Source organism: Dendrobates tinctorius, unplaced genomic scaffold, assembly GCF_039654945.1.
Source record: "Dendrobates tinctorius isolate UK_male_01 unplaced genomic scaffold, ASM3965494v1 ptg000133l, whole genome shotgun sequence".
NCBI classification, from domain to species: domain Eukaryota; kingdom Metazoa; phylum Chordata; class Amphibia; order Anura; family Dendrobatidae; genus Dendrobates; species Dendrobates tinctorius.
This window is the reverse complement of record NW_027361801.1, coordinates 33928422-33949997: the sequence shown is the minus strand read 5'-3', so window position 1 is coordinate 33949997 and position 21576 is coordinate 33928422. Positions and strand designations below refer to the sequence as shown.

Genomic DNA, 21576 nt, shown 5'->3' with positions numbered 1-21576 from the left:
AAATGTGTGGACATGCAGGACGTGGAGGAATGCTAGGGGAGGGAGGTCCACCTGGACCCGTAGAAGCGAGTAATCGCAAAACGGCCGTTGTCCGGCACCTACAGAACAGGAGAAGGACTTGGCTATTCTCATTACAAGTAAGCTGAGCAGCGGTACTCAATGTCAAGCAGTAGCCGCAAAAGCAAAAAAGATTTTAGGATGTACAAAGAGAGATAAAATCCTGTGATCCCAACATATTATTACTACTTTACAAATCACTTGTGAGGCCACAACTAGAATATGGGATGCAGTTTTGGGTTACATATTTTAAAAAGGATACTCAGAAGTTAGAATCAGTTCAAAGATGGGCAACTAGATTATTACAAGGGATGGAAGGCCTTTCATATGTTGCGAGATTGGAAAAGTTGGGCTTTTTTAGCTTAGAAAAAAATGCCTCACATGAGATCTAATTTACATGTATAAATATATGTGAAGCCTGTACAAAACATTAGCACATTGGTTATTCCTTCCAAAGACCATACAAGAGACAAGGGGGAACTCATTAGAAGTGGAAGTAAGGTGATTCTGGCAGCTAAACAGGAAAGGATTTTTTACAGTTAGAGCAGTCAGACTGTGGAATGCAGAACACAAGAGGTAGTAATGGCAGACACTATAACAACTTTTAAAGAAGGGCTTGAAGATTTCCTCAATACACATAACATTGTGGATTATAGATAAATTAGTGACAAAATGTACAATTGGTGGAGAAAGGTTGAACTTGATGGACCTAGGTCTTTTTCAACCTATATAACTTTGTTAAGTGATTCAAGAAGTCTGCAATTTCACCAGCTATGCTATTGTCAAATCTGAGATTTCAAAGACACCATTAGTACGGAACTACTGACTTTTTACATATTGTAATTCATACAGCCAGGCACTGCAGTGGGTAAAAGTTTGGACAAATGTAGTAGCTTTCACCTGTGAAGGATATAGCCAGACAGGGGCCCCTGTGAAAGAATAGTATATGGATGATTTGCACTCCAATAGTTCTGACTTTCAGAGAAGTGGCTTGCTGCTTTTGTACTGTTAGTGGGCATTCTTTCCTCTTGGGTCCCAGTACGGTGCACAGGCTGCACCAATGATATGTCCATCCATGGTTTTCTCCCTCTTGGACAGGATTACTATTCAAAAAAGTGCATCTGAAGCTCCGTGCACTAAAAATAAAGAAAAATAAATACATGTGAATTTCTAAGAAAAATAGCTGGTTTGATGACAGCAGCGCGTCTCCTCTCCTCTGCTTTGCATTTACCATTGACACTAACCAATGGAATCACATTATTCAATTCATTAAAGTGGGCAAGAATTGGTCGATAGAGCATATTTGCCTTGGAGCAAGTCTGGAGCGTAAGCAAAGGAGATTGAGAGGGTTAAACTACACCCACCTTTTCAATTTCACTGCTAGATTTCTACTTCTCATATAAGGGAGTATCTGCAGATGTTGTGTAATCTAAAATGGAATGAAATAGTAATATAATACTAGTCATAATTTTTGAAAAGTAAAAAAATTATAATATCAATTCATTTGCAACAATGCCATAAAACGTTTTAAGAAATTGAACATGCATAGGACAAATACTATTTTTTTCTTCATTCACATTAATTTTCTCATTATTTAATCCCATTGTGTTAAGAAAGCCAGTTTATATCCTCAATCTGTAAGCCAGTTCTTTCCACAATACACTGACAATAAAAAAGTAATATAGTGCTAGTCAAACATTTTCATGACATGAAATAGAAATCTTGGCTTTGTGAAGCATGATTGACAGTAGGGATGAGCGATATTGAAAAAATATCGGATATCGGAATTTCTGATATCAATGCAAGTCAATGGGAGAAAAAAATCGGAATTACAGAATGACCACTACAGTGCTATATAATGGATAAAATGGAGGGGAAACACCTCAGGATAATGGGGAAGGAGTTTGCAGAGGCAGAGGAGCAAAAAAATCGCTAGAAAAATGCACAGAGCGAAAGCTGTAGCAGGAAAACATCTTCTTAACAGCGGTGTTTTTTCTTTGTGTTAGGATTAGTTGGGATAGGGTTAGGGTTTATGGTTAGTAGGGTAAGGTTTAGGGTAAGGTTTAGGGGTTAGGGATAGTTAGGGTTAGTGATTTTACATTATTAAATTAAAACTGCCGGTGGTGGTGTCAATATGCCCTTTGACTGACATGTGTCCGCGTTCAGCTCAAACTGCTTTGCAGGGAGTTTCCAGGAGCACCACGTGGAGGAACGGATACACTCCCTTTTAACCATGCTTAGTCTTCTTCTGCTGATTATATTACTGTTATTCAGTAATTCTGCACATTGATATTCTGCTTTTGGTTCATGTACATCTGCTCCTACTGCTTCCTAAACCTCTGCCTATGGTTATCCTTCTATTGGCTGGTCGCAGAATGTCCCAAACCCAGAGGAAATACGCACAAGTAACAGTAGGCACAGGAACTTGAGAGAACCAGCTGGTGAGTCTGGAACCCGTATAGGCAGCAGAAATCAGCATAAGAGCCAATGGAACTAACGGGCACAGCTGACATTACCAGAGGCCGATAACTAAGCAGGAGTTAACCTGTGCCAGAATGCACTACCAAGGACCAGCAGACGTTACTGGAACTCGGATACCACAAAGGAGGGACCTAAGCTATTGACTCTACTGAGAACCAGCTGACGTTACTGGAACCCAGATAAGCAGCAGAAGGTAAAAGTGCCAGTGGCTGTACTGGGCAACAGCTGACATTGCTGTAGCTTGGATACCACAATGTAGTAGTGACATAAGCCAAAAGCACTGCTGAGAAGCCCAAAAAACCCCCACAAAGACGCAAGTTCAAGAGCAAAAAGACAGGAGTCCGGGACATCTCCATCTGTATTCTTGTCTTGGGTCTTCTGCATCTGTTTTCCTGTCTTGGGTCTTCTGCATCTGTCTTCCTGTTTTGGGTCTTCTAACGGAGTAATGTCTTCTCGGTAGAAGGTGCAAGAGCCACATTTGCCCCCGCAACCCGGACACAGTCTTCTTTACTCCGCAGTCGCAGCAGGGGAGGAGGAGGGCCTACTGGCACTGTCGAGACCAGCCTTGAGCGCCAGGTACCGGAGTCCACATAGGGGGCTCCTACACTGCCGACACCACGGATAACAGCAAACTGAGCCGGAATGATATACGGCAGGTGCGTGGAACAGTGCGGCGGACACAACCGTGTAATGACGAGCGTTGTCGAAACACGGTTTGGAGCAGGAGGTACCCGTGCCCTTGGGCACTCCCGAGAATCAGCTGTTGATGCTGGAACTCGGTTTACCCCTTGAGGGAGGCACCTTTGTCCGCACTTCACTGCCAGGAAACAGCCGGCGAGGCTGGATCCCGCCTCTTGTGCTTCTGCCTATAGGTGTTTGGCATCTGTCGTCCTTTTTTTCCACTTTGGTCTAATGAGGTACAGCTGGCATTACTGTTGCCCAGAAACACAGCATGCTGTGAAAATGGCAGTCACGGAAATGGGCACTAGCTGGCGGTACTAAAGCCCAGAAACAAGGCATGCTGTGAAATCAGCAGTCACGGAAATGGGCACTAGCTGGCGGTACTAGAGCCCATGGAAAACAGTATGAGGTGAAAGAGTCAGTCACAGAGCCAGGGGCTAGATGTTGGTAGTAGAGGCCAGAGCACTGGCATAACAGATGGCGCTGTGTGCAACATAGGCACATGACAGAGCATGCATACTGCTACCAACCATGCATGTAACCTGTCTACTCTGGCCCATGGCAGCAAAAATCACCAGAAATCCAGGCCTGGTTCATTTTTAGGAATGTAAGCTGGTCCACATTTGCAGCGGATAGTCTGGTACGTTGGTCTGTTAGTACATTGCCAGCTGCACTAAAGACACGTTCAGAAATCACACTGTACCAGGACAAGCCAGGACCTCCAAGGCATACTGGCTAAGCTCGGGCCATGTATCCAACTTGGAGACCCAAAACTTGAAGGGGGCAGATCCATCCTGAAGCACACTGACAGGGGTGGAGAGGTATTGTGCCACCATGTCACGGTAACGTTGCCTCCTAGTGCATTGCACTGTCTGTGCTGATGGTGCCCGAACTGTTTGCGGGTTCAGAAACCGTTGGAACAGGTTGGGTATACTGAACCTGTCAGTAGCAGATGTACTGCTTCTGCTACCGGCTTCGGAACGGATTCCGCTGGGCGCAGGACACACTGAGGTGCCTGCTAGTGCACGCGCATCACTGCTATGCAGTGGAAAAGAGTACATGAGTGAATTAACCAGTGCATCTTGGTACTCCTGCATTTTACGCGCCCGGTTCAACGGTGTAATTAGGCTTTGAAGGCTGTCCCGGTAACGTGGATCTAAGAGGGTGGCCACCCAGTAGTCATTTGTGTGGAGTATACGAGCCACGCGTGGGTCGATTCTCAGACACTGCAGCATGAAGTCACTCACGTGCTGAAGGCTGCCAACTGGCCATGCATCACTGTCACCAGCTGGAGGAATGTGCTCTGGCTGCTTTGCATCACCCCATCCACACTCTATCTGGTGACTACTAGTAGAGCGCTGTGTACTTTCCTCCTCTGGCTCATCCTCATAGTCCTCCTCATCCTCCTTGCCTGTTGTGTCCTGCCTGGACCTTTGTGAGGCACCCACAGAGCTTTGTACCAACTGGGCCGATGAAGATTGCCTGGTTGGTGCAAGTGTCTCATCATACTCCTCCTTCTCCAGAGAAACCTCATCCCTTAGTCCTTTAAGTGATGATTCTATAAGGCATAAAAGGGGAATAGTCAGGCTGAGTAGGGCAGCATCCGAGCTCACCATCAGTGGAGTCCTCGAAGAACCTCAAAATGGTGCATATGTCCTTCATGGATGCCCACTCTGTGGTTGTAAAGTGGGAGGGCTGAGATGTGTGTCACCTACTTTGCGCCTGCTGCAGCTGCAACTCCATAATTGCAGGTTGCTGCTCACACAACCTCCGCAGCATATGCAAAGTCGAATTCCACCTGGTGGGGAGGTCAACAATGATGCGGTGCTCAGGCAGGCCCAATCTGCGCTGCATGGCTGAAAGGCACGATGCAGCCATGCTTGAACGCCGCAAATGAGAGCACTCGTATCTGACTTTGTGCAGCAGCTCCTCAAGGTCAGGATAGTTCCTAAGGAAACTCTGCACCACCAAGTTTAGGACATGGGCAAGGCATGGAATGTGAGTCAGACCACCTATGCCCAGAGCCGCGACCAGGTTTCGGCCGTTGTCACACACCACCATACCTGGCAGGAGGTTGAGCGGCGCAAGCCACATGTTGCTCTGCTCCTTGAGCGTGTTCCACAGCTTGGTTGCGATGTGGCTAACATCACCCAGATAAACCAATTTCAACACGGCCTGTTGATGTTTTGCCGATGCAGTGCTGAAATCGGTTGTTGTGGTACATCTGGGTGCAGGCGAGTTTGACGAGGATTATGAGGAGTCAATTTGTGCGGAGGAGAGGCCTGCAATCCATGGAGTTGGCAGGACCCGCGCACTTGCACTGTCTACTTCAGTTCCATGCTCAACTAGATTTATCCAGTGGGCGGTGATGGAAATGTAGCGTCCCTTGCCATGCTGACTGGTCCACGTGTCGGTGGTCAGGTGGACCTTGCTACTAACTGCATTTTGTAGCACATGCTTAATTTTACGCTCCACATGCTGTGGCAGGGCGGGGACGGCTTGCCTGCTGAAGTAGAAGCGGATGGGAACGCTGTATTGTGGGATTGCAAACCCCAACATATCGATAAAGGCTGGCTTGCTCACCAGCCAGAATGGTAGCATTTCCACCACTAGCAGTTTGGCAATGTGAGAATTCATGCCCTGTGCTCGTGGGTGTTTTGCCGAGTACGGGCGCCTTTTCTCCCACATCTGTGTGACAGATGGCTGCACATTGGATTGGGAGTGTGAGGATGCCAGCGATTGGGATGCTGATGCTGATGAAGTACAGACAGTGTGCCGCCGTACAACACTGCCTGCAGATGCACACTGGCATTCTGGCGAGGAAGCGGGAGCAGCTGTTTGCGAGCTGGAGTTAAAGGTGGCCGCTGTGGCTGAAAAGGTGGAAGGTGGGGAACCAGCTGCAGGTGGCGAATCATCTTGGGTGTGATGCTGCCACTCCACAGGGTGCCTCTTCCTGACATGCGTCAACATATTGGTGGTATTAAGGTTGCTGACGTTCTTCCCTCTCCGCACAGTTTGTCGACAAAGCTTGCACCTGACTACTGTAATGTCTTCTGCAACTTGGTCGAAAAAGGCCCATGCACCACAACTCTTGGGCGCACCCCTTGTGTTCTTTAAAAGAGCCCTGCTCCTAACGGGTGCTGAAGTTGAGGGAGCCGACAACCAATTTTTCCCTCTTCCTCTTCCAAGTGGACGGCCACTCTTTGCCACACATGCAAGCTCTTCCTCTGAGCTATCCCCACTTGCTTGCTGCCCCTCAGCATGCCATGATGGGTCAAGGACCTCGTCATCCAATACACTTTCGTCAGCAGAAACTGGCAGCTGAGTTTCATCATCATCTGCTGACTGGGGTCTGGTCACTGTGGGCACTGGCCCACCCTCCACTTCTTCCTCAGATGGACACAGTGGTTGCACATCTGTGCACACTACCTCTTCTTCAGCTGCAGGAATGCTGTCTGGCTGGCACACAGATTCCAAGCCAACAGATTCTGAGAAGAGGATTAAGGTTGGCTCCTGGCCCTCTGAATGTCTGGGCAATTTAGTGGGCGGTGAAGAAGCAGATAGGTGCTGCTCTTCAGTGACCTGACCCGATGTGGTGGAGAGGTCCTGGGAGGATGGTGCACTCATTGAGGTGGATTCCTCAGCTGCCATCCAACCAACAACGGTTTCTACTTGATCCTCTCTTATCAGCCTATGGCCCTGCGCTCCTAACAAGCTGCGCATAAATGACTGCTGCCGGGTGAAAGTAGGTGCAGAGTGACTTGGGCCTGCTGCTTGCTCTGGATGTGCACCATGTCTAGCTGCTGATGCACCTCTTCCGCAGCCGCCGCGGGGACGTCCCTTACTCCCTGCCTTCTTCATCTCTATCGATGGATTCAGAACGGCAAGAAAGTAATTATTAGGAATTAGTGTGCTTATTCCTGTAGGACTACAAACAGGTATAAGAAACACTAATGGCATTGTATGATGATGGTGTGTCTGCTACACTTTATTTGAATCTAGTGTGGCCTACACATAGAGTAACGTGTGTTTGTGGTATTAGTGTACAACTTACGGTCGGATGTCACAGCACAGTAAATGACACTGCTGTGATACCAAAAAAAAAAGGATTCTCCGGGACTGGGCCAAGTGCTGTGTGGCTCCAGCCACAGAGGTTGTTTGGGTCCTTCACAGCACAATCCCTATATAGTGTTTAACTTTTAGGAAAAAATAGGGGAAGGAGATTTAAGGGATGAAAAGAAAAGGCAGTGAGACACACACCACACAGTGCTGCAGCAAGAGGAGCTGCAGCAGCTGCAGTGAATGTGCTCTGCACTGTCTCACTAAGCATCTCACTGAGAGCCTGCACAGCACAAAAAATGAAACTGAGCGGGGTCAGTGAGGAAAAAGACTGCTTCTGTAACACACAGGGGCTGCTACAGTCACTGAAAAACAATTTCTATCGCTCGCTATTAGATCCGAGATCTCTCCCTATCTCCAACAGCAACCTATCCCTATCTGCTTTCACAGTAGAGTGAGGCTAAAATGGCAGGCGCAGCCTTTTATACTGCCTGATCACACCATCCAGCCAGCCAACCCCAGTGCAGCCCCTAGCTAGCAAGTTTGGATGCCTCCTACCAAGCTTAGGGGAGTTACACAATGTTGTCAGCAATTCTTCAGCTCCTGATTGGCTCCACGGAGCGCTCAGAGGCTGAAGGATTATGGGATTTCCGTTTTCCGATGTGAAAAAAATATTGGAATCGGGAATCGGAATTCCGATATCGCAAATATCGGACCGATTTCCGATATTTCAATATCGGAAAGCTCACAAGAAGCATATTTTTATTTAGCAAAAAGATGCTGATTAAAGTTTATAACCCATCTCTTTTGTATTATATATGATAAAACTTTGATACAGTATTTATTGTAATTGTTACAGTATAAAATTAAAATTTTGCACTATATAAAAAAAAGAAAATAGTGTGCACTAGCAACTACTATACAGTAGATTGAAGTTATACAAGATCTTATGTGTACTGCTTTTCCTGACTTCCAACACAGATGTCTCTAGTAGGAACACATCAACAATTTCATTAAAGAAGCACTCCTTTCAAAATTGTTATCCTCATATTAAATTTCAATCATCAGATTATGTGGCACTCTTTTTCTACAATTGCTCATTTTGCCTTTGTACCTAGTTAATTCTTCTCTTTCCTTTGGGTTTATGACATCAGATGATTCAACACAGACAATCTGAATCCTTCTAAGCACTATGTAGAAAGAGGAGGTCTCTTTTCCCTGCATGAGTCAACACTGAAAAAGTCTCTGGCAGAGGAGAGGAGCAAAGCTGCTGGGACAGGAACTGAAGAGGGGAAAGACTCATACAGGGAAATATTTCCTGTAGTTCTTGGCCAAGTTTGCACAGGCTGTAGCAGGGATTCTGTCCCAATTCTCTACACAGATTTTCTTGAGATCTTTCAGGTTTCTGGGCTGTCTCTGGGCAACATTTAGTTTCAGCTCCCGCCAAAGATTTTCTATTAGGTTCAGATCTGGAGATAGGTTGGACCACTCCAGGACCTTGAAATGCTTCTTACAGAGCCACTCCTTTGTTGTCCTGGCTGTGCATCAGGTCATTGCCATGCAAAAAGATCCAGCCATGACCCATCTTCAATGGTCTTACTGGTTGGAAAGAGGTTGTTGGCCAAAATCTTGAAATGCATGACCCCATCCATCCTCCCTTCATTACAGTGTAGTTGTCCTGTCCCCTTAACAGAAAAGCACCCCAAAGTATGATGTTATGCTCATCTTTCATCTTCCTCCAAATATGACGAGTGGAGTTGATACCAAAAAGTTCTATTTTGGTGTCATCTAAACACATGATCTTTTCCCATGCCTCCTCTGGATTATCCAGATGGTCATTGCCAAATTTAGGTCTGGACATGTACTGGTGGGAGCAGAGGGACCTTGAGTGCCCTGCAGGATTTTAATCAATGAAGGCGTAGTGTGTTCTCTTCAGGTCAATGAAAAGGTTCTCTAGTACAGTTCTGGGTTGTTTCCTGACCTTTCTCAAAATCATCCATCCCCACACCAAGGAAGATTGACATTCATCTTCTAATTGACAGCCATTTTCTAATAATTGTGACAAAAGTTGATGCTTTTTCACCAAGCTGTAGCCCATCCCAATTCCAAATTCCAAGTGCGGGGAGATTGCAAATACCACATGTTATTTGTTTGCCTTTCTACTAGGTTAACTGGTCAGGGTGCAGAGGCCTATCTCCTGTTGTCTCATCTAGTTCTTGCCACTGGGGCTCGATAGGTATGGGCAAGAGAGTGAGGCTGATGACTTGCACAACTCTTCCTCACTTTAATCCAAGTTAAGCGCAAGTCATTACTTCAACTACTGCGTATCCAAAGTCCTGTGGCAATTGGAGAGTGGCAGAGCAGCACGTGTGAATTCAATGGAAGCTGTAGTCACGAACCTGCAAGCAGGCGGCCAAGGCCATATGGTCGCTCCCCACTGGACTGAAGCAACAGTGAAGGTTGGCAGCTTACTGCGTGTCTGAGCAGTCCTGTTTAGGATCAGTCTGCTCACCTCAATCTAGGACGGGACTAGAAAAGGTGCCTCAAACATAGGGTGCTTTATTTCACCTGGCCAGCCTAACGCAGCTGGCGGGTTTCCCATACAGCGGTCGACACACAATAAAGAAAAAAAATGATGGTACTCAACCTTGGTACATGGAATGTGAGTACTCTGCTGGATAATACTAAAGCAGACAGACCAGAGAGAAGAATGGCATTGGTTGCTAGGGAGCTAGCTTGTTGCAATGTTGATAGAGCAGCTCTCAGTGAAATATGCCTGGCAGACAAAGGTCAATTGACAGAGCATAGTGGTGGATATACGCTTTTCTGGAGTGGTCGAGGCAGCAATGAAAAACGAGAAGCCGGTGTGGGATTTGCTATCAAAACTCATCTTGTTGGTAAACTTACCAGGCTTCTGGAGGGCATCATTGACTGTCTGATGACACTTCAGCTCCCACTTTCAAACAAAAACATGCAACTCTGATCAGCGCCTTTGCTCCCACTATGACTAACCCAGATGACATTAAAGATAAGTTCTATGATGAACTTGACACACTTATTTCAGCAATCCCACAGGCAGACAAGCTCATTAGACTTCAAGTGTAATAGTAATGGCCTGCTGCTCCTGAAGCTGTGGCCACACATGACATTGTCATTGCCAACACCCTATTCCATTTACCCACGCGCAAGAAGACATCATTGATGCACCCATGCTCAAGGCATTGGCATCTCATTGATTACATCATTGCCAGGAAAAGGGATGGGATGGGCTTTAGAGTTAGGAAGGCCATCTGTGGTGAAGAATGCTGGACTGACTATCGCCTCATTGTGTCTAAGTGCAGGCTCCACATCCTGCCGGCGAGGAGACCCCAAGGACAGAAAACTACAAAAAGGCTGAATGTCTATAAGCTGCAAAATAAAAGAATTGCAGAGTATTTTGCCAATAACCTTGATGGCAGACTGTTATATATACTGCAGGCAGAAGAGACCGGAGTTGAGGAACAGTGGACGATTCTGAGAGATGCTGTTTACAATACTGCCCTGGAGCATCTCGGATCAGTAGCCAGTAGAGATGAGCGACTCTGCCTTTCTTAGGGTCGAGTCGGGTTTCATGAAACCCGACTTTCGCAAATGTCGGGTCGAACAAAATCAGCCAACTATAGGGAAAAGTCGGAGGCCGACTAAAACACGAAACCCAATGCAAGTCAATGGGGAAGCAAAGTCGGCAGGGAGTGGAGGACAGGAAACACACCTACAGTGCCCATTTCAAAGCCAAAAACATCAATTCTTATTACTGAAGCTTGTCAACCATAATTTACTTCATAATAATAGTTACGCATTGAAAACTGGGGCTTATTTGGCTAAAGTTTTGGGGGGTAGGGCTGGCTCCAGGTTTTCTTGTGCCCTGGGCCAAAGAGTGTCAGTGCGCCCCTTTAACACATACAACTCATAATGCTCCGATTCGGCACAGAAATATAGGTATAGTATAATGACAAATACTTCACTGCTTACATGACATGACTGATCTATTTTAAATTGTACAATAGCTCAAAAGAAGGACAGTATATTACTCCATACAGTATTATGGCCGCCACATTGTGCGCCATACAGAATAATAAGCCCCATATATTTCTCCTTACAGAATAATTGGTCCCATATAATGTTTCATACAGTATATGATGAGCTCCACATAATGCTCCAGTATATGATGGGCCTCATGGATGATGCTCCAGTGTATGATGGGCCCTAATAATGCTCCATATAAAATGGGCCCCATTTCTAATGCTCCAGTGTATCATGTGCCCCATAGATGCTGCTCCAGTGTCTGATGTCCCCCATTTGGAATGCTCCAGTATATGATGGGCCCCATTTTTTATTAACCCAAGCATGGTATGTGAGAAGAGCTCCATGGAGTAATCTGAAGTGTGTGCTGCCACATCCTTCACTTTTGGTGTGGGTGAAGGACACAAGGAAAGGGGTTGCTCCTGACTAGAAGCCTGCAGTTACGACTCAGTGCTTGCATTTTGTTAAACTTCAGAAGAGGAGGCGATAGAGCTGGAGGCTGTTTCAGCAATGTAAACCAAAAGCAGTTCCTGATGCTCTGGCTTTAAAAGCAGTCTACCTACTCCCTGAAAACGGAGCCTTACAGGCCTTCCAGAGCTACACCATGACGCAGGCTCAACACCTCCTGCCTTAGCTGCTATTGTGTTTATTGGCACTGCCAGCAGGTGCACCACCACCACCATCAGTACCAGGTGGCCCCCCACGCCCACATCCGCGTCCCCTACCACCATACTTCCTCATGTTTTGGAAAATGGACCCAAAATACCAGCAGATATTTGGTACTGTATCAGAAGCGTACAGCTTTATGCGGTCTATGGATAACAGTAAATGTCTGTATATATTTCATGATTCATACACAGACGCTCACAGGCTCAGTATGGATTAACCAATAAAATAAAAAGATGAAAAAGGGTACAGTATCACCAGATACAAGGTATATACACTCACTGGCCACTTTATTAGGTACACCATGCTAGTAACGGGTTGGACCCCCTTTTGCCTTCAGAACTGCCTCAATTCTTCGTGGCAGAGATTCAACAAGGTGCTGGAAGCATTCCTCAGAGATTTTGGACCATATTGACATGATGGCATCACACAGTTGGCGCAGATTTGTCGGCTGCACATCCCTGATGCGAATCTCCCGTTCCACCACATCCCAAAGATGCTCTATTGGATTGAGATCTGGTGACTGAGGAGGCCATTTGAGTACAGTGAACTCATTGTCATGTTCAAGAAACCAATCTGAGATGATTCGAGCTTTATGACATGGCGCATTATCCTGCTGAAAGTAGCCATCAGATGTTGGGTACATTGTGGTCATAAAGGGATGGACATGGTCAGCAACAATACTCAGGTAGGCTGTGGCGTTGCAACGATGCTCAATTGGTACCAAGGGGCCCAAAGAGTGCCAAGAAAAAATTCCCCACACCATGACACCACCACCACCAGCCTGAACCGTTGATACAAGGCAGGATGGATCCATGCTTTCATGTTGTTTACGCCAAATTCTGACCCTACCATCCGAATGTCGCAGCAGAAATCGAGACTCATCAGACCAGGCAACGTTTTTCCAATCTTCTACTGTCCAATTTCGATGAGCTTGTGCAAATTGTAGCCTCAGTTTCCTGTTCTTAGCTGAGAGGAGTGGTACCCGGTGTGGTCTTCTGCTGCTGTAGCCCATCTGCCTCAAAGTTCGACGCACTGTGCGTTCAGAGATGCTCTTCTGCCTACCTTGGTTGTAACGGGTGGCAATTTGAGTCACTGTTGCCATTCTATCAGCTCAAACCAGTCTGCCCATTCTCCTCTGACCTCTGGCATCAACAAGGCATTTCCGGCCACAGAACTGCCGCTCACTGGATTTTTTTTCTTTTTCGGACCATTCTCTGTAAACCCTAGAGATGGTTGTGCGTGAAAATCCCAGTAGATCAGCAGTTTCTGAAATACTCAGACCAGCCCTTCTGGCACCAACAATCATGCCACGTTCAAAGGCACTCAAATCACCTTTCTTCCCCATACTGATGCTCGGTTTGAACTGCAGGAGATTGTCTTGACCATGTCTACATGCCTAAATGCACTGAGTTGCCGCCATGTGATTGGCAGATTAGAAATTAAGTCTTAACACACAGTTGGACAGGTGTACCTAATAAAGTGGCCAGTGAGTGTATAGTATAGTGTAAACATTCTGAATCTCCGTATACATTTCAGGAGGCAGATACAAACGCTCTCAGGCCCAGTATGGATTACACAAGAATATGAAAAGCTGTAAATGGGTAATGTAACACAAGCCTACAGCTGTATACAGTGTTGGGGTAATCTAAAAGCTCCTAACATATTGCCAGAGTAACAGACAGACGTTCACAGGCTCATTATGGATTACACCAGAATCTAAATAGCAAAAAAGGTTACTGTATCAGAAGCGTACAGCTGTACACAGTGTTGACAAAATTTGGAATCTCGGTATAAATTTCCGGAGTCACCCTCATGCACTCACTCAGTCTGGGTTTGACCATAATAAAAAATGTTGCAAAAAAGGTGCTGGATAGCAAGATAGCAAGTATATATATATATTATAGGGTACAATTGAAATCTCCGTAAAAATAGTCCCGTAGTCACTCTCAGACGCTTACTCAGTATGGATTTTAACGTAATACTAAATGTCGAACAAAGGTATTGTATAACAAGATACAAGCTGTATCGAGTATAGGGTAAAAATTGGTATCTCCGATTCACCGTATATATAGAAGGCGTAAACCACACACGCTCACTCACTATGGATGATACCTTAATACAAAATTTGGAACAAAGGTACTGTATCAGCACATAGCAGGTGTATCCAGACTAGGGGTAAATGTAAATTTCAGTCTATACTTCCGGCGTCAGACACAGACACTCACAGGCTCACTATGTATTACACCAGAATTTAAAAAGTAGAAAAAGGGAAAGGTAGTCGAAGCGTACAACAGTATGCAGTGTTGTGGTACTTTTAAATCTTCATATATATTTCAATCTCAGTAAGCCAGTCTAGACTCTCCGCTACTGGAGACTACATGGATACAAGTACAGACGGAAAGTCGAGTGTTAGCAGAAATTTGGGAATTACTCATCGTGGGAAAACCTCCCGGTAGATGTTGCAGAGGTGATGCAGACCCTCAATTACTGTGTCTGTGGACACAGCAAAAATGTTCTTTGTGAAGAAAGGATTGCTTTATCACAGTAGTGTGGATCAAATCACCATTATTCGTCTCCATCAAATTGTGATCACAGGGAAAGATGAAGACATGGTCCTCACTGCCTATCATGATGTGTCTGGTCATTTTGGAGTGCAAGAGACAGAAGCCACAGGCTGTAGGTGACTCTATTAGATTGGCATGAGAGGAGACATTGAAAAATGGTGGCAGGAATGTCACACGTCTGTGGCTATCACAACTGTGAAAGCTGATCATAAAGCACCACTGCATCCGCTTGTAAGTTGACGTCCATTACAAATGGTAGCCATTGATCATCTGAAGGTAGAGGCCAGCAGGACAGGCCATAGCTACATCTTAACTATCCTCGATCAATACCCCAAATTTCTAGTGGCCGTCCCTGTGAAGGATTTAACTGCCCAGACTACATAGCGGTGGAGCAGGGAGAGGTAAGTATTGCAACTTGCAAGTGCTGTGGCCATGACCAAGCAGGGGGGCCCACTCATGGTCAACGGTACTTATACAGGGCCCCTCATAGTACGCTGGTGTGTTTGATGGCGAGTGGCCCCACCCCACCATCAGAGACACTGTATTGTACTGTAAGGGGCCCTGTGCCAGTGCCGTCGGCCATCAGTGGGCCCATCCACCTGTTCAGAGCAGCGGCACTTGCCCGGGTGCGCCAGGTGTTGTGACCCCAGCCCTTGGGGAGTGGGCAGCCCACTTATGGAGGTCTAAGAAATGGCATATGTTGATGTGTTGGCTGGACATTCAGCTGCTGCAAAAGGCTGAATTGGGCAAGTCCGAGGAAGAGGAGGACAAAAGCGAGGCAGTTTTCCGGCAACCTGTGTAATCAGGGGAAGGTGGGACAAAATCCTTTGAAACCCATGCATGGTTCATTTTAATGAAGGTTAGGCTGGTTTCACATTTGCGTTTTTTAGCGCTGGAAAAAAACGCATACGTGCGCATGCGATTTTTCCCCTATATTTAACATGGGTGCGCATACCTGCGCACTGGCATGCGCACGTATGCGATTTTCATGCGCTGCGTTTTTTTGGGGTGTGCGTTGGTATTTTCCAGACGCAGCATGTTGCATTTTTTGGCCCTGGAAAAAAGCGCATGCGCACGTATGCGCACGTTTTGCTCTAAAAATGGCCATTATAGCCTATGGATGCGCATACGTGCGCACTGGCATGCGCAGGTATGCGTTTTTTTAGCGCTGCGTTTTTTGGGTGGTGTCCACTTGTTATCCTAGTTATAATCTTCTAAAGTCAAAAAAAAAAAGTCTATATAAAGGAGGTGCCTGCCAAAACTCTGCCACTACTACACTGACAGATTGAAGAGCAGACAGTCAACCAAGAACCCATTATATCAGCGAAGAATGTTAGTATATTACATTATATGCCTGTCCTTTTAAATTATGTATGCACTAATGATTTTTATTATTTTTATATGCAGTATGTCTTCAGAATCCGAGTATTCCCCATCGAGGCAGGAATTGGCGCAAGCAGACCGTGAGGTGATTATTTTCGTGCATCTGGTAAGTATATCTGCTGCTTCTCCAAATCTCTTACGTTTTTTTCAACTTTTTTAAGACATCGTCATCATCATCTGCGGACGGGACTAGTGAGGGCGAAGAGCAGGAGCAGCGAAGCCAAGTCCCGGTGGTGATACGGAATGTAAGTATCAAATGATTTGTAATGTTCTTTATTTTTTATCTTCTATTTTTACTCTTTTTTTTGTTTCTTTTTTTGTAACTTTTTATTCAATTTAAATTTGATTATTCTAATGAATGTGTTTTGTCTAGGTTCCACAACGGGATGAAGACGTCTACCTGGATAATGAGCAGCTCATCAGCCTGGTCCAGGAGCGTTCGCCGTTGTGGGACAGCCGTGACCGGCTGTACAAGGACAATGTGGTGACCCGGCGGCTATGGAATGAGGTGGCCGCAGCGTTGATGGATGGCTGGGACAGCGCCACAGCATCCTCCAAAAAGGCGTTTAGTGAGTATTTCCCTGCTCTGTATTGTGCCGCAGTGACTGTTGTCCTTGACGGCACTGTTGGGTTTCGTGCTAGGCATATTCTAGCAGGAAACCCAACAGTGTCATCGGGGTCTACAGTGACTGCTTTGAGTATTGTATTGCTACATTGTGCCTCAGTGACTGTTGTCCTTGACGGCACTGTTGGGTTTCGTGCTAGGCGTATTCTAGCAGGAAACCCAACAGTGTCATCGGGGTCTACAGTGACTGCTTTGAGTATTGTATTGCTACATTGTGCCTCAGTAACTGTTGTCCTTGACAGCACTGTTGGGTTTCGTGCTAGGCGTATTCTAGCAGGAAACCCAACAGTGTCATCGGGGTCTACAGTGACTGCTTTGAGTATTGTATTGCTACATTGTGCCTCAGTAACTGTTGTCCTTGACGGCACTGTTGGGTTTCGTGCTAGGCGTATTCTAGCAGGAAACCCAACAGTGTCATCGGGGTCTACAGTGACTGCTTTGACTATTGTATTGCTACATTGTGCCTCAGTAACTGTTGTCCTTGACGGCACTGTTGGGTTTCGTGCTAGGCGTATTCTAGCAGGAAACCCAACAGTGTCATCGGGGTCTACAGTGACTGCTTTGAGTATTGTATTGCTACATTGTGCCTCAGTGACTGTTGTCCTTGACGGCACTGTTGGGTTTCGTGCTAGGTGTATTCTAGCAGGAAACCCAACAGTGTCATCGGGGTCTACAGTGACTGCTTTGAGTATTGTATTGCTACATTGTGCCGCTGTTGGGTTTCGTGCTAGGTGTATTCTAGCAGGAAACCCAACAGTGTCATCGGGGTCTACAGTGACTGCTTTTAGTATTGTATTGCTACATTGTGCCGCAGTGACTGTTGTCCTTGACGGCACTGTTTTTTTTTTATCAACAGTGGACAAAGTCCGAACACGTTGGCGTTCGATCAAGGACCGCTTCAACAGTGATGTTCGTGCTGAGGGCCAGGTTCGCAGTGGATCTGCGTCAAGGACCAGAACTAGATACCGTCACTATCACGCGTTGCAGTTCCTAAGACCGGTCCTTGCCACGAGATCGTAAGTATTATACATTTTGGGTTTTTATTTTTATTAATCTGTGTTTTTCTAATCCACAGCTGATGCTTCTTGTAAAGGCATGGTAGTAATGATTTTCCTTTCTTCCACAGCACCTGGAGCAGCACCCTGCAACCTGGCCCTGGAGCGGTCCTTCCTCGGACGTCCTCTGACCCGTCCCAGCCATCCGACAGCCAGGAAGCACCTTGCAGGTCAACCACACACACAGCTGGTGACCAGGAAGCTGGGCCATCAGGTGTTCCCCTGTCCCAGGTCTCTGCCACTGGTTATGCGGGCACTACCCGCCAGCGGCAGAGGGCCTTGGACAGGAATGTCTTGCCCGAGTTTATGCATTTGAGCGAGACATTTAATTCCAGCCTCAAGTCACTGTCCGACAGAGTTGAAAGCGGTTTTGCACTCATGGAACGTGGTTTTAACCACTTTGAACACCGCTTCAATTCTGTAGAACAGCGCCTTGACCGTCTGGAGGCCGACCTCAACAGACCAGCACACCATTTTTTTAGTAAGATTGAAAAGGGCATGGCGGAACACCTTAGTCCTGATCAACAGCTGAATGTGCTGCAGGCCTGCAACAATGCTTTCTTGCAGGCTATGCAGCATAATCGGTACGGTCAGCAGTCAGTGGTGTCCTTTCCACCTGTGCCACCATTGACTCGCTTCACCTCACTACCGACTTGTGCTGCATACCACTGCACGGACACCTCTATTCAAAGCCAGGACACCCACCGTTACACCACCACAAGTCTGAGTGCAGCTGGTCACTTCACCGACACCACCATGGCAAGCGCTGCTCCTGTCTGGAGCACCACCGCCAATCCCATGCATGCGTGGAGCTCAGCCACCACTAGGCAAACATGGAACAGCCCTGCCGCTACAACAACATGTAGTAGCCCTGCCACCACCACTCTGCAAACCTGGACCATCACTGCCGCCACCAGTCCTCCTGCAAGGACGAGCACTGACAACGAAGAGCAGCAGCAGCCACCTCAGCAGCAGCAGCCACCTCAGCAGCAGCCACCTCAGCAGCAGCAGCAGCCACCTCAGCAGCAGCAGCAACCACCTCAGCAGCAGCAGCCACCTCAGCAGCAGCAGCCACCTCAGCAGCAGCAGCCACCTCAGCAGCAGCCGCCACCTCTGCAGCAGCAGCCGCCACCTCAGCAGCAGCAGCCATACCAGCAGACGGGGGACCTACATTCCATATTTGCCCCTAGTTCAAGGCGAAATCAATCAAGGCGGGCATTGGGCCAAAGTCGGTCCAGGCACACAAGCCTACGGCGACATGCCATTACAACTAATGTACCTGAACAGATTTCCTCTCCTCCAAGTGTTCCTAGTTTAATTCCCTTAACTGGACTACCTTCCCCCACAAGTTTTGTTGCCCCTTCCCCTCAAACACCGTCTTCAACTGCAAGTGTTGCATATTCCCTGCACACCCCCAAATTGAAACCATCTGCCCCCAAACGCCGTAAAAAATAATTTTTAGGTTTATTTTTGTGATAAAAAATAAATTTACATTTGTGGTTCACCATTACTAAGTTTCATTAATGTTGTTTGCGCCGCTCACACACACTGATGGGTAAATACATGTTAAAAACCAACCCAAGGCCTAGTATAGTCATATGTGAAATAACATGGACTAGTATAGTCATACCAAGGCCTAGTGTAATAACTCGAGTTTTACCAACTTGGATCTGGTTTCATGAAAAACAAACTGTTGAAACTTGTCTTAAAAATAAGTTTCTTTCTAGTTTCACCAGTTTGTTTTTTGTGAAACAAGATGCTAGTTGTTAAAAATCGAGTTATTACAGTAGGCCTTGGTATGACTATACTAGGCCGTGGTATTTCACATATGACTATACTAGTAGGCCCAAGGCCTACTATACTCATATTTGAAATACCACGGCCTAGTATAGTCATTCCAAGGCCTAGTGTAATAACTCTAGTTTTACCAACTAGAATCTGGTTTCATGAAAAACAAACTGTTGAAACTTGTCTAAAAAATAAGTTTCTTTCTAGTTTCACCAGTTTGTTTTTTGTGAAACAAGATGCTAGTTGTTAAAAATCGAGTTATTACAGTAGGCCTTGGTATGACTATACTAGGCCGTGGTATTTCACATATGACTATACTAGTAGGCCCAAGGCCTACTATACTCATATTTGAAATACCACGGCCTAGTATAGTCATTCCAAGGCCTAGTGTAATAACTCTAGTTTTACCAACTAGAATCTGGTTTCATGAAAAACAAACTGTTGAAACTTGTCTAAAAAATAAGTTTCTTTCTAGTTTCACCAGTTTGTTTTTTGTGAAACAAGATGCTAGTTGTTAAAAATCGAGTTATTACAGTAGGCCTTGGTATGACTATACTAGGCCGTGGTATTTCACATATTACTATACTACTAGCCCCAAGGCCTACTATACTCATATTTGAAATACCACGGCCTAGTATAGTCATTCCAAGGCCTAGTGTAATAACTCTAGTTTTACCAACTAGAATCTGGTTTCATGAAAAACAAACTGTTGAAACTTGTCTAAAAAATAAGTTTCTTTCTAGTTTCACCAGTTTGTTTTTTGTGAAACAAGATACTAGTTGGCCAAAATCGAGTAGGCCTTGTTATGACTATACTAGGCCGTGGTATTTCACATATGAATATACTAGTAGGCACAAGGCCTACTATACTCATATTTGAAATACCACGGCCTAGTATAGTCATTCCAAGGCCTAGTGTAATAACTTGTAATGGAGCAGATTACATGAGCAGATTACATTCATCCACTCAATGCTGACTTGTATTCCCCATGGACTTTCATTGGGGTTGGGTTTTGAGGGTTGTGTTTTGAGAAAATCACATACTTTGTTTTAAACTAGTTGCACAATTTTCTCTTGAAAAAAAATGGTTTCCTGATTCATGGCCTGCAGCTTTGCTCATTCCAATATATTTCACGTAGACTAGCAATGCTGCATTTTAACTCATATGTGTATTTACCTGCCCAGGTGTGTGAACATAAAAAAATTCAGTTATACATGGGAAGTTTTTTAATTAATTGGAGTTTAAAAAATATAGTGCACTCAGTAATGGTATCAAATAAGGATTTTTATTACCATAAACAAACAACAACATTACACCATTTCATCTTGCCAGTGCACCCGTCCTACATCAGAAATAAAGTAGGCCGCAAATTTGTCCCTCATTTGGCCAACTTCAACGGATGACCTGAGAGTGTGCTGAGTGAATTCAGGCAATGGGTTAGGAGCATCATCGTCCAGTTCAAAGGTCGGGTGCTCTTTAGCCATCACAAAGTTATGTAGAACCACACAGGCCTTCACCACCTCATCGACTGTTTCAAGTTTCAAATTAATGGCCGTGCCCAGAATTCGCCATCTGGAAACAAGAATCCCAAAAGCACACTCGACAGTTCTTCTGGCCCTGGTCAGCCTGTAATTAAATATTTTTTTGGTGTGGTCCAAGTCCCGGCTGGAGTAGGGTTTCAGTAAGTTTCCGCACATTTGAAAAGCCTCATCGCCAACCATTACAAAGGGCAGTGGCGGAGCTTCGGTGTGAGGAAGAGGCCGTGGCATAGGGAAATTAAATTGGTTGCCATACAACCTCCGGCCCATGTCTGAGTTTTTAAAAGCCTGTGAGTCATTACCACGGCCAAATGCTCCAATGTCCACTGCTACAAACATACATCCGGCATCCGCAATCGCAATGAGTACTATTGAAAAGTACTTTTTGTAATTATAGTACTCAGATCCCGTTCTTTGGGGTTTGATGATCCGTATGTGTTTCCCATCAACAGCTCCCAAACAGTTGGGAAAATTGCATACTGTCCAGAATTTGTCAGCAATTTCCATCCACTTTTCAGCGGTGGGCAGGGGCATAAATTCTGGGCAAAGAACATTCCAGAGAGCCCGGCAGGTGTCAGCAACAATTCCAGACAAGGTAGAGATTCCAATACAGT

At 45.8% G+C, this 21576-nt stretch overlaps 1 long non-coding RNA gene across 1 annotated transcript in view; it reads right to left on the bottom strand.

Annotated features, from left to right (window-relative positions):
* Positions 1-211: 211 nt before the first annotated feature.
* The window catches only part of LOC141048219 (uncharacterized), a 132604-nt gene continuing 111239 nt past the window's right edge, over positions 212-21576 (bottom strand). The window contains exons 2-3 of the long non-coding RNA XR_012219992.1: positions 1422-1486; positions 212-1193 (exon numbers count right to left, since the gene is read on the bottom strand). This is a non-coding gene — a long non-coding RNA (uncharacterized lncRNA). The remainder of the gene's footprint in view (positions 1194-1421; positions 1487-21576) is intronic.